The following is a 12,299-nucleotide window of genomic DNA, read 5'->3' as shown; positions in this document are numbered from 1 at the left end:
GAGTTTATACAACAGCAAAACGAAGTGTGTGTGCTGCGCAATGCTGTGACGGGTAAAGGAAGTTCAAATCCTGCAGTCATTCCCAAAGATAGCAGCACCTGTAAGATTTTCCCCATCAGGCATCACTTGATGAAATACTCGCCATAAAGGTTAGCCTCAGTGTTGAAGGTACCCTGTGGAGTTTTATGGAGCCGTTTCTTTAGCATGCAGGTGATGCGACGCACATTCCTGCCAGTAGTTTCACACTATTCCACTGGTCAACAGGCGGCAGCAACGCGCCAACAAACCTAACAATGCACAAACAAGCTGGTAAACATGGACATAAACAATGTAGGATTTAAAATAAATATATATATTTTATATTGGCTTTTGAAATGTTTTATGATGAAGATGCACTCAACATGTTTTTTAGGCCTCAAAGATTCACTCGGTGCATTTCGGTGAACTGGCATTGTGATTTACCACTTTCTAGTAAATCGGAGGAGAGTCTTGATTTTTGTATTTGTATCGACTTTGAGAAGGTGGTTACGATACTAACAGGAAGTGCACGGCGGTATCTGGTGTTAAAGAGGTGGTATTATGCTCATTTTCAGGTCCAAAATCTTAATAAAAAATTATTTAGAGGTTGTACCACAGCAGTTTACATGGTTTAATCTTCAAAAAACACCATATTTTTTTGTCATACTGCACATTGCTGCAGCTCCTCTTTCCACCCTGTGTTGAAGGCTTCGTTTTAGCTATGGAGTGATGCATCTTGTCTCTAAATGATCTTTGTTGGGAGTTGCACATGCTCAGTTCCTAGTTAAGGACTACTAGCCAATCAGAAGCAGAGAAGGGCGGGTCAGCGAGAAGCCGGTAAACAGCTCGGGTTCGTGTTGCCGACCAGCTTGGCAACATGGACTGGAGCGAGAGTTTCAGAGCGGTGAGTTATTAATCTGTATCCATAAAGTTTTAACTGAGCTCTGTCTCTACATCACAGGAACAACTTTATGTCCACTGACTGCCTGGAGGGTAGCTAGTGTTTGGAAGGGAGAGGAGAGCTGTGTGCTGCAGCTCGCTGTTTCTGAGGACGTGTCAGAGTAGCCGCTCGGCGAGCGTTATGACACGGATTTTTACTGTGACATCACAAGAAAGGGAAGTAAAGGCTGGACTCCAAACGAGCTGTTTTCAGGTAGTTTAGAGCAGAGTTTTCTGTGGAAAACACTCCCTTTGGGCTGGACTTTGGGCTTTTTCACTTTGCAAACCTAGTACATGCACAAAAAAGGTATAACTCAATAAAGGAGAGGGGGAAAAGCCAAAAACCATAATACCACCTCTTTAAAGTCTGAGGTTTTGGTGACCCATCCATCCCCCCCACCGACCTCGTCCGTCTGTGAACTTTTATGGTCTGAATGTAGTTTATAATTTAAAGTATGAATACTTGATTGATATTAAGACTTGAAAATGTGTGAGGATGATTAAGATGAGTTGATTATGTCAGTTTGATACATACAGGTATTAAAGTATTTTATTAAGGTTTATCTATTTGTTCATACTTTCAAAGTCTGTTCCAGTTTAGCTCAGCAATTACTCATACTCTTTCAGCTGCTTCATCTTAGAAAGGTAAGCCAGCAGTACAGTTCAGCTCCCAGCTAACATTATGTTTTACATCCTTCCTTTCCTTCTATTCATATTCCTTCCTTCACATTTTCTGCAAAAAACTCCATTCAAACTTTATGATGTTCCACATCTTTCATACATGATGGTATTGTTATGAGGATTGCTAACGAGTAATGACAAAGAAAAGGGGAAAGATGGGAAGAAGAAACTTCCCACCCGGGATCACCCGCTGACCTGTTGGAGGGAGCCGGTCCGATGTTGGTTTGTTTTATGTTTTTGTTGTTGTTTCTCTCATTTTTTTCTGCCTTCGTCCCTCCCGTTTAATCTCTCCGTCCGGCCAGCCCGCCTTATTATTTTATTTAATCATTTCCACCTCTGCATTAGGAAGCCATGGTCAAACCATTGCAATTAATCTTACAGCACATCAAGAAGCATTTTAGAGAGAACAAAAGTACTGATACTCTGTGGGTTCATGTGAAAATTGCCAGCTGAGGTGAAGATCTTATGTTAATTTGCAGGTGTTTTTTGGAGGCGAAGTTAGAGAGAGAAAAAGAAAGCCAGATCAGATATTATGGATTGTATCTGAAACGTTACAGCTGTGTTTTACCCACGATGCTCTCCCCTCTCATTACCTTTTATGTTTTACGTAACCAAACTTTTATCTGATTGTTAAACATTTATTAGGGGAACAACAAGAGTTCTTCCATTTTTCATGACAGTGTACATTTTATCACGGAGGGGGGAAGATGTTTCAGGAATCCTTTTTTGGGAGGAGATGCAGAGTAACAAGAGAGTTGGACTAAAAGAGAGAGAAAAGCTGTCTGAAGGAGGCAAAGAAAGAAAGAAAGAGTTGTATATTTGAAACTGCAACAATTTCTGAAAGAATAGTGATACTTTTACAAACAACATTATGTCTTGAATAGAGAGATATATTTAGTAAAATCAGTGATTACAGCACAATACCTCAAATGCCTCACCAAACACATTTTAGATATTTAAGCAAACAGGCGACTGGATCGGTACAGTGTCGGTGGAACGACGAGTTTGGAGGTCTTTGTTCTGCAGGTTTAGCATAAAGTCTGTGAAACCTTTTTGTGGGGTACCTCAAGGATCGATTCTGGGCCCTATTCTGCTGTCACTTTACCTGCTTCCCCTTGGTCACATAATTAATAGACACTATATGTTGTTTTGTTTTTACGCAGATGATATACAAGTCTACAAGTCTAGGCTCTGCTCAAGGCCAAGCGCTTGCTCATAATGGGAATTGTTGGGTCTCTAGTACGGTAGCGTATGGTCTGGAGCTGAATTATAGCTTCCTGTTAACCCTTCTGACTCTGGCAGTCAGGGTTGCCCCGAAATATTTTGATAAGGTTCAGCTTCGGCTCTTGTAACTTTCTCCAACTTTGCGTAGGTGAAATTGACATAATTATATTTGCTTCACCAGATTTGACCTCCAAACCAACTCAAAATGTGTCTCCATTCCAAAGATACCAAACAGTTCAAATCAGTCTTGAGACTTTTAGAGAAGTACTGCATCTCTGAAATCGAACCATTTCGGTCTGCTGCTGAGCTGCCGTATGGATTAGGACCGCAACTAAAAATAATTTTCATTGTCGATTAATCAGTTTGTTATTTGGTCTGTAAAATGTCAGAAAATGGTGAAAAATCTTCAGTTTTTTCCCAAAGCTCAAGACGGCATCATAAAACCTGAGATTCAGTTTACTGTCATAGAGGAGGAACAAAACCAGAAATATTCACATTTAAGAAGTGACATTTAGGGCAGCTGGCGTCAGAACTTGGAAAATCTGGTGTGAAAGAAAGAAACAGTGGAAGCAGAGAGCTGGTCCTGGTGCTGTCGGTGACCCTCAGATGCCGCCTTCAGCTGCCGCTTTGTTATTAAATCATTAGTCTGTTTGAAAAGCTGTCAGGTCAGTTGGGTGCTGGCGTCTGATTGCTCTTTTCTGTAAATGTTTCCATAGACGATTAACACCTTCACACACACACACACACATACATACAGCACACAGAGATTCCCAAACACTTCACAAATGTATACACACACTGAGGATGACACTTTCATGTTTGTTTGCCAAGACAACAGCTTAGGATGTCAGGGCAACCGGAGCCACAGCGCCGGGCGTAACGGCCCCGATGATTTTCCTCTAAATGCGGGGAGAGGGAGGAGGAAGATGGACTATGAACACAGCAGATAAACAGGATGAGAGACGAGTGTGTACGTGTGTGTGTGTGTGGTTTGTGTAAAAGAGGCAGCAGCAGTGAGCCGGTGTCTGATGACTACCAATGTGCTGACCTTTCTGTGTGATGTGCTGAGCTTTACAGCTGAGCGCTGCTCGGGTTTGGAACGAATGCTCCACCTGACCTGGATGCGATTTATCATGTAAAATATTTTTTTAGAAAGATGTGGAATAGAGTTCAGTTTGAAACTAAAATAAACAATGCTTTACACCGGGTGAAATGTCCCTTTGGTGTCACAAACAAATCAATGAACGCAGCACACATAAGAGCCCAAACTTCTGAAGATATGCACAAATACAATTTATATTTAATGTGTGTTGGACACAGTGTAAGATGTTGTATAGTAAGCCTAATTTGCATTTATTGTACACAAGGAAAGGAAGGTGTTTATTAATAAATTTTTATTTAATTTCCCTGGAATAGCACTCAAAGTTAGACCAAACTCCATTCAAAAATTAAGTTACCGGCTCTTAGACATAACAGCCTGCCCATTTAAACTGACTAGCAAATGTTGCAGCAAATATGCCCAGCGTAAGGCTAGACAATAAAACAATAACAGTAATTATCGCGATATATATTTTTGTCAATAATATAAAAAATGTTAAAAATAAGTATTCAATAAATGTTGGATTTTATTCACTTGAAACATACACAAATTAGGAATTATTTTTTATTAAGATGTTTATTTTGTTGAGGAAAAAGGACTGAAAAAAGCTTTTACTTATGTTTACTCGTGCATATTTGTTGACAAAGATTTTATCGTAACTGTTTTGAATGCTCTGCCTCAGTGATCCACTGTTTGGCCTCAAGTGTTGCCCTTAAAGAAGAGTTTAAACCACAATTAACCATCAGTTTTTTCAACTAACTCACTCACTCAGGAGCAAAAATCACCCTTTAAACTCGAAAGAAATAACAATTTAATACTTATCATGATAATTATTGATATAGAAAGATATGAAACTTTTTATCGTGATAACATTTTTGGCCATATCGTCCAGCCCTAGCCCAGCGTTACCCGGCTCTGTGGGAAGACCTTTTTATATATAGTCTATGGGGAAGACCAGACGTCTTCTTCATTGATTCAGCCAGTCGTCCACATGCAGTCCAAGTACCAGTAGCGACGGCTGAAACTAACTTCTCTGGAACCCCAAGTGAAGAAACTGGCTGAGAACCACCAAGATTTTGCTAATTTCGTTTGAACATTAAAATAAATCCTTCTGCTTGTTGCAGTAGCTTCAGACTGGTTACTCAAAGAATCCAACACTCATAAATATAATTTCTATTCAAATGGCTTTTTTTCTCCCTAGAAACTAAATACATTAATATTCCAACTCGATTTAATGACGTTCTTTTTAACGGTATAACACAGAACAATAATCAACATTAATATTCTTGAAGACAAGTAGTGCATTTTATTTGATGGGGACCTGGATAATGGATAGGGGTTAGAAGAAAACACAAGAGACGAGGGTGGGGGTAAATAAATCATCCATTTTTAAATGCTTTCAGGGTTAGGGAAACCTTCTCTTATCTTTTCTTCACACTTCACTGAATTTTACCAGTGTGACCTGTTTCCACCTGAGATGCTGAATGACTGTTACAGGCAGTCCAGTCCATTGATTGCAGCTCTAAAATGCAGCAAATGGACACGCATGACGACAACAGAAGGATTTTCTGAATGTTTCTTCAATGCCTCCATGTTGACAGCATTTTGTGCATCGCTGCTGCCATGTTAAGGTAACGTTACACCATGCGTCATCAAACCTAAACTGTTTTCTGTGTTCTGTTTATTTAACAGCACACATGAGCGAGAACATTTCACTCTGTTGTTACAGTCTGTAAATGGTTCCAGTTATTTTTCTTTGACTCACACTGATTCAAAAATGCATTTGCCAGTGATAATCTTACTGCATATTACTCAGTGATGAAATAAATCTGTGTCATAAGTTTTAGGTAAAGTACTTTAGTATAAATACAGATTCTTCGACATACAACGATTAAATTAATCTCTGGCACAGCAATCCTTTTCAATCCCTTTCATAAAGGCTCTGTTATTATTATTATTATTATTATTATTATTAATAACATAAAACAGCAGTGATGTGGAAATTAAACTCATTTTAAAAAATGGCATTATTAACGTTATTCTAATGAGGTTTGTGTCTCTTTTTGAGGATGAAATTATTAATGAAGTTATTGATATTTATTTAGTATACTTTAATTGTTATATTAATCGAGAAATGAATATTAATAAGTTAGATTAATCGGTTTGAAAGATAATTAGAAGGTGCAGCACTAGTTTCCATCACGGTGAGTTTAGTAGTTCAGTGATTTTTGAGTTTGCAGCCGGTCATGCTCTGTGTACAAAGACGCAGCAAAAGAAGAGCAGTAACTGAATTAATGAGGTTCAGCTGATGATTCAGATCTTCCACGTTCAGACGGCAGAAACAACAGATATGTAATTTTAATTTGCAGATAGAATCTCCGAGTGGGAGGTGACAAAGAGGTAAATACAGCAGCTCTGGTGGAGATGCATGCTGTTGAGGTTTTCTGGTCGGTGATATTTTCCTGTTATCTGACCGACCGTGCGTCTGCTCAGCTCTGCAGCCGGACGCAGCAGCAGATTCAGGAGGATATAAAGTGTGACTTTTTTTTTTTTTTTTTAGTGCAGACACTTTAAACCTTCCTGACTCATATCTCAGCCTCCACAGTACACAAACACACAACTCTTCTACACACAGTTACACACTCAAGCTGCCTCGATAAGTCCTGCTCTCTCCTCTCTGCAGCCGTCACACATTAATCTCTCCACACCAACAGATTAGTTTAAGTTTCAAACTTGTTGTCTTCATCTGACGCTGACTCAAGTGACATCACATGAGGTCATTCATCAGACTTCCCTCTGAGACACTAAAGGTGTCATACTACTTTAAAAACACATGCAGGAGAACTCCTCAACACCTGGAGACACGCTGAGCTGGAAAATCACTGCAGCTTAATTTGGTTTATGGGCAAATTCCAGCAAAACCCCATCAGCCCCCGTTAGCTCAAAGCAGCACTGCGGCTACTTGAGGTGTGACGATACACTTCACAAAATACAAAACAATGCAGGTGCATTTTGAAACGTTTTAACTGATCATCTTCTAAAAATATCACTTCAGTTCTACTTTCTGAATATGAATTATTGTACGCAGTAAAAGACAGAACAATATGTAAACTCAGGTGACGGAGTACTTCGGCTCCAAGGCGCTATAATCCCAGATCAGCGGAAAATGGCTTCATATCAGCTGCAGTGAAAACGCAGGTGTTACATACTGTTCATGTCTTGTCCGTCACTCCGTCGCCGTTTGTTGTTTCCGCCACGTCCCCAAAACGTTCAGAGAGAGAAGAGGAATAATTTAGTTTTACAACGTTTATCCAACAAAACACGTCAAACATTTTCTGCCTCCAGCTGCTCAAACGAGGAGTCATAGTTTTAGAATCACAGTGAAGTGAATATATGTGACTGTTGCTTAGATAAAACAAGACATTTGAAGACTTCACCTTGGAGAACGTGTGATTTTCACTCTTCGTGGACATTATATAGGTTATAAAAGAGATAACTGACGGGTTTATGGTTCTGTTTCTGGAATGATTCCTTCCTCCTCTCCTTCTCATCATGATGATCCCCTGTCGTCTGTCCCCCTCTGTTTTTTTTGCTTCACCCATGCTGTCTGCTGTTTGCCCTTCTCTCCCTCACAAGCTGCCACACTTATTTATTTTTGGCATCCTTCGACTCGCCTGAGACCCGACACATTTTCCTCCCCATGCTGGTATTTCAGCATCAGACGATCGGCGGCTCCCCGAGCTCCTTCGCCGATCCCCTCCCCCTCCACCCGTCCTGCTGCGGACCCTCCTCCTCTCAAACGGTCTGCCGCCAGGACTCAGGTTTTGGCTCAGACATGCAGCCTGCAGGGCGAGCGCACATGAACGCTGACCTCCCAGAGGAGCTCAGCTGCGACTGCTCTTTAGTCGTCTCTCTCGGTCTATATTTATATCCGCCTGCGATGACGACGTTTCTCGTGGTTTGTTTTACCAGCAGAAAGACAGCTTTTATAGCAGTTATTTTATCAGCGCACGACCGACTCTGGCTGTTTGAAATGAAGGAAACCTTCTGTGATTCAACCCTTCGTTCAGGTGTAACGCTGGTGTAATGAGAGGAGCTGGGCCTCATTTATAAAACGTAGAATCCTCGCCAAATATGGTGTACGCTAAAAATAATTACGACCCTTTATGAATCACAATCAACTTGAAATGTGGCGCATGTGAGGGAGCTCCATTCAAACGGGACACAGTTGCCTATAAACGGTCAGTGAAACGCCGCTCATTAATATTAACACGTCCTGACTTAAATCTAACTCAGTGACTCTGACGTTCCTTTTGGTGAAGCTGAAGCCGTTTGGTGGGGAAAAAAAACGCACTTTCACGCTCCCTTTATAACCGATCTGCAGGAAGGGGCCTCCCTCTGAGTCGTGACGTCGCTGGCTGGAGGGGGCCACACAGACGGGACGACCCAGGAACAAATCTGGATTCCCCCGTTTGACAAGAGAGTGAATGACTTCCACCTGCGTTTAAACATTTATTTAAGCTACACAAACAGTCCGCTCACTTAACGAGGCTGCCGATGAGTTAAAAGAAATGTGGCTTGTTTTATATGACACACACTGAAAGATGTCTTTGATAAAATTGTGTTGTAGGCAGCGCATCACATCCACACGCTGGCGGCCAGCGTTTGGTTCCATCATGGCAACGAATGTGATAACAATACGCGAAACTCTGCTCTCGTATTCGCTCGACTGACGCACTGAAAACGGCATCAATTTAAATGTAATTTGTCTCCTGTTCACCTTATTTAGGAGAATAAATTGCTGCATGCAGGTATTAATTAAAAGATTCCTGATTAACCTGTTCAACATATTTGAGGCGTTCTTCTGCAGAAACAGTTTTTTTGTTAGTTTATTTAAGAAATGCTTTGAGCCTGTAATACTCAGAGGTAATATTTGGATTTATTTTACACAGTAGGCCTCTTCATTTCAAACCGTTTGATCCTTCTGCCGCGTGAGTCGCCGTTTCTCATTTCTCCTCTTTATGTGCGTACGCGTGGTTCAGAGTTTGTCTTTTATAGATCACGACCTTTGCTTGGGAAGTGGCGCACGCACGATTCCAGCCTCATTTCACACGTACGCACCGTTTACGAATGCGACCCCTGGTCTGTAAAACTAAAGCAGGAGGCCGCCGCAGAGCTGAAGGGAGGCAAAGGTACTGCAGGGAGGTGATAAATGAACATCCTGATGTGAAACTAGGTCAGACACACTGTGGGCCATGCTAGCTTTATCCTGTTTGTCTACAGTCTGTCTGTCTGCCCGCCGCCCACCATCGTCCTTTTCTATAATGTTGATCATTTGTCTTCCGTTAACGCAGCAGTCTGCTTCTGGGCTGCAGGTTCAGAGAGTGTTGAAAGGGTCAAAGCTTACAGACGACTGCACGTTTCTGTAAAACCAGATGTAAAGAAAACTCTCTGTCTGGTCCGTTTGGACCCTGAAGACAGACGAAGGACAAACAGATGAACGTGAACGGGGAGAGGGACAGATGGCGGGACGAGAGACGGCCACTAACATTTACTCAGCCGGTCCTTAATTACCGTCAGGGGACCGACCATGAAACCCCAGGCAGAGAGGAAGTGACATCACACACCTAAATTTAAGATTAAGATCACACCGGTTCAACTATAATAACGTCTTGTAAAAAACGTCCCACCTGCTCTTTAGAGCCATAAAACCAGTTCAGAGGACTCGGATCTGTCTCTCTTGTTTCATCTTCATCCCGTCTCTCCTGCTGAACTCTGTTTGACTTTTGATTTATAACAAATCTGCAGTGGAAAGGACAGCAGGCTGTCGCTGTGACTCAGATTTAGTGAAAAATGGACGTAGCTTCTGTCCGACCTCCACAGTCTGGACGTGGAAGAGTTGTGTGGAGGAGCTCATTAAACCCGGCAGGAGGTGCTGATTTTAAATCAATGAACCGCTGTGCTGCGGTTTTGTGGTATGTTAACAGAAAAGAGACGAAGAAGAAGAAGAAGAGCTCTTCCTGTCGTTCAGGTGTTTCACTGTGGACAGACTGAAACACCTGGAGTCTCTGATGTGGACTCTTTTTAAATGTAGACATGCAGACGTACCGTTCTGTCAGCTCGTTATGCAATTACACGGTTAGAGAAGCTGCAGAAGCAAAAAGCTACAAAACAACTTCATGCTGTTTGTTCCACATCTGAGGTGTTGATGCAGAGTCCGAGCAGAAAGGATCGGTTTCTAGATTGGAGTCGATTGTGGGAAAACAAAAGGAGGGACTGACTCAGACAGCAGGTGATGTCTTCATCAGTAGTCTCCAGTCGGACTGCTGCAGGACACTAAATAATAAGCTGCTCACACACAGACAGACTGCAGGTGTCAAAGGTCGAGCCGGGGAGAGACTTAAATGAACAATCAAGTGAAAGCGGAGCGTGGGGGGGGGGTTGATCTCTTTGGATGCAGGAGATAACGGAGACAGGAGAGAGAAATGAGATGTGATGAGGAATGGGAACACAGAGGGGGGACAGGGAACTCCTGCTGAGGAGACGATGCCAGAGGACAGGAGGAGAAGAAACCTACGTCTGCACGGAGCTGCCTATATTTAAAACGACTCGAGTCCACATCAGAGTCTGTCCACAGTGACGGCGAGGAGATAGAGACAGAAAGGTGAGGGGTCTCACCGTTTCAGATTTTAATTGACTCCTGGAAAACCCGGGAGGAGCTCTCAGCCGGTGATGAGTTCAGCGTTTCAGTCTTCAGAGTGCAATGAAGCTCTTTTCTCTGGCGTGTAATTAATGTGGACGAGCTGCAGACTGTGGAGGAGAAACGTGTCAGAGAGGAGGAGAGGGGAGGCGTTAAATGTGGAGGAGGTGGAGGACGCAGGTACAGGTGCTGACAGGCTGGAGGCAGCATCCTGAGGAGATACGACAGAGAGAGACCGACGGGAGGGAGGAGGAGGTGAGAGAGAGAGAGAGAGAGAGAGAGACAGACAGGAGGGAGTGAGAGAGAGAGACAGACAGGAGGGAGTGAGAGAGAGAGACAGACAGGAGGGAGTGAGAGAGAGAGACAGACAGGAGGGAGTGAGAGAGAGAGAGACAGACAGGAGGGAGTGAGAGAGAGAGAGACAGACAGGAGGGAGTGAGAGAGAGAGACAGACAGAGGGTGGAGAGAGAGACAGACAGGAGGAGGAGGCGAGAGAGAGAGAGACAGACAGACCGAAGGAGGAGCGAGAGAGAGAGAGAGAGAGCAGACCGGAGGAGGGACGAGAGAGAGAGAAGAGACAGACCGGAAGGAGACAGAGAGAGAGAGAGAGAGAGAGACAGACCGGAGGAGGAGACGAGAGAGAGAGAGACAGACCGGAGGAGAGACAGAGAGAGAGAGACAGACTGGAGGAGGAGATGAGAGAGAGAGAGAGAGAGAGAGAGAGACAGACAGACAGACAGGAGGAGGGGACGAGAGAGAGAGACAGACCGGAGGAGGCGAAGAGAGAGAGACAGACAGACCGGAGGAGGAGGCGAGAGAGAGAGAGACAGACCGGAGGGAGTGAGAGAGAGAGACAGACAGGAGGAGGAGGAGAGAGAGAGAGAGACAGACAGACCGGAGGAGGAGCGAGAGAGAGAGAGACAGACCGGAGGAGGCGGCGAGAAGAGAGAGAGGACAGACCGAGAGGAGCGAGAGAGAGGAGAGAGGACAGACCGGAGGAGGGGACGAGAGAGAGAGAGAGAGACAGACCGTAGGAGGGGACGGAGAGAGAGAGACAGACTGGAGGAGGAGACGAGAGAGAGAGAGAGAGAGACAGACAGACAGGAGGGGACGAGAGGAGAGACAGACCGAGGAGGAGACGAGAGAGAGGAGAGAGACAGACAGACAGGAGGAGGCGAGAGAGAGAAAAGAGAGAGACAGACAGGAGGAGCGAGAGAGAGAAAGAGAGACAGACAGGAGGAGAGGAGAGAGAGAAGAGACAGACAGACAGGAGGAGGACAAGAAGAGAGAGAAAAGACAGACAGACCGGAGGAGGAGACGAGAAAGAGACAGACAGACAGACAGAGGAACGAGAGAGAGAAAGAGAGACAGACAGGAGGAGGAGGCGAGAGAGAGGAGAGAACAGACAGACAGGAGGAGGAGACGAGAGGAGAAGAAGAGACAGACAGACCGGAGGAGGAGACGAGAAAGAGACAGACAGACAGACAGGAGGAGGAGACTAGAGAGAGAGAAAGAGACGACAGACAGGAAGGAGCGAGAGGAGAGAGAGACAGACCGAGGAGGAACGAGAGAGAGAGAGACATACTGGAGGAGGAGACAGAGAGAGAGAGAGAGAGAGACAGACAGACAGGAGAGGGG

General features: G+C 43.9%; 1 protein-coding gene across 1 annotated transcript in view; it reads left to right on the top strand.

Moving 5' to 3' along the window:
• LOC119885460 (E3 ubiquitin-protein ligase RNF123) overlaps positions 1-12,299 on the top strand; it is a 168,277-nt gene that overhangs the window by 143,799 nt on the left and 12,179 nt on the right.

Source organism: Micropterus salmoides, unplaced genomic scaffold (genome assembly GCF_014851395.1).
Source record: "Micropterus salmoides isolate LMB-PRFRI ecotype aquatic unplaced genomic scaffold, ASM1485139v1 Ms_hic_scaffold_4, whole genome shotgun sequence".
NCBI classification, from domain to species: Eukaryota; Metazoa; Chordata; class Actinopteri; order Centrarchiformes; family Centrarchidae; genus Micropterus; species Micropterus salmoides.
This window is presented reverse-complemented; position numbering and strand designations above follow the sequence as displayed.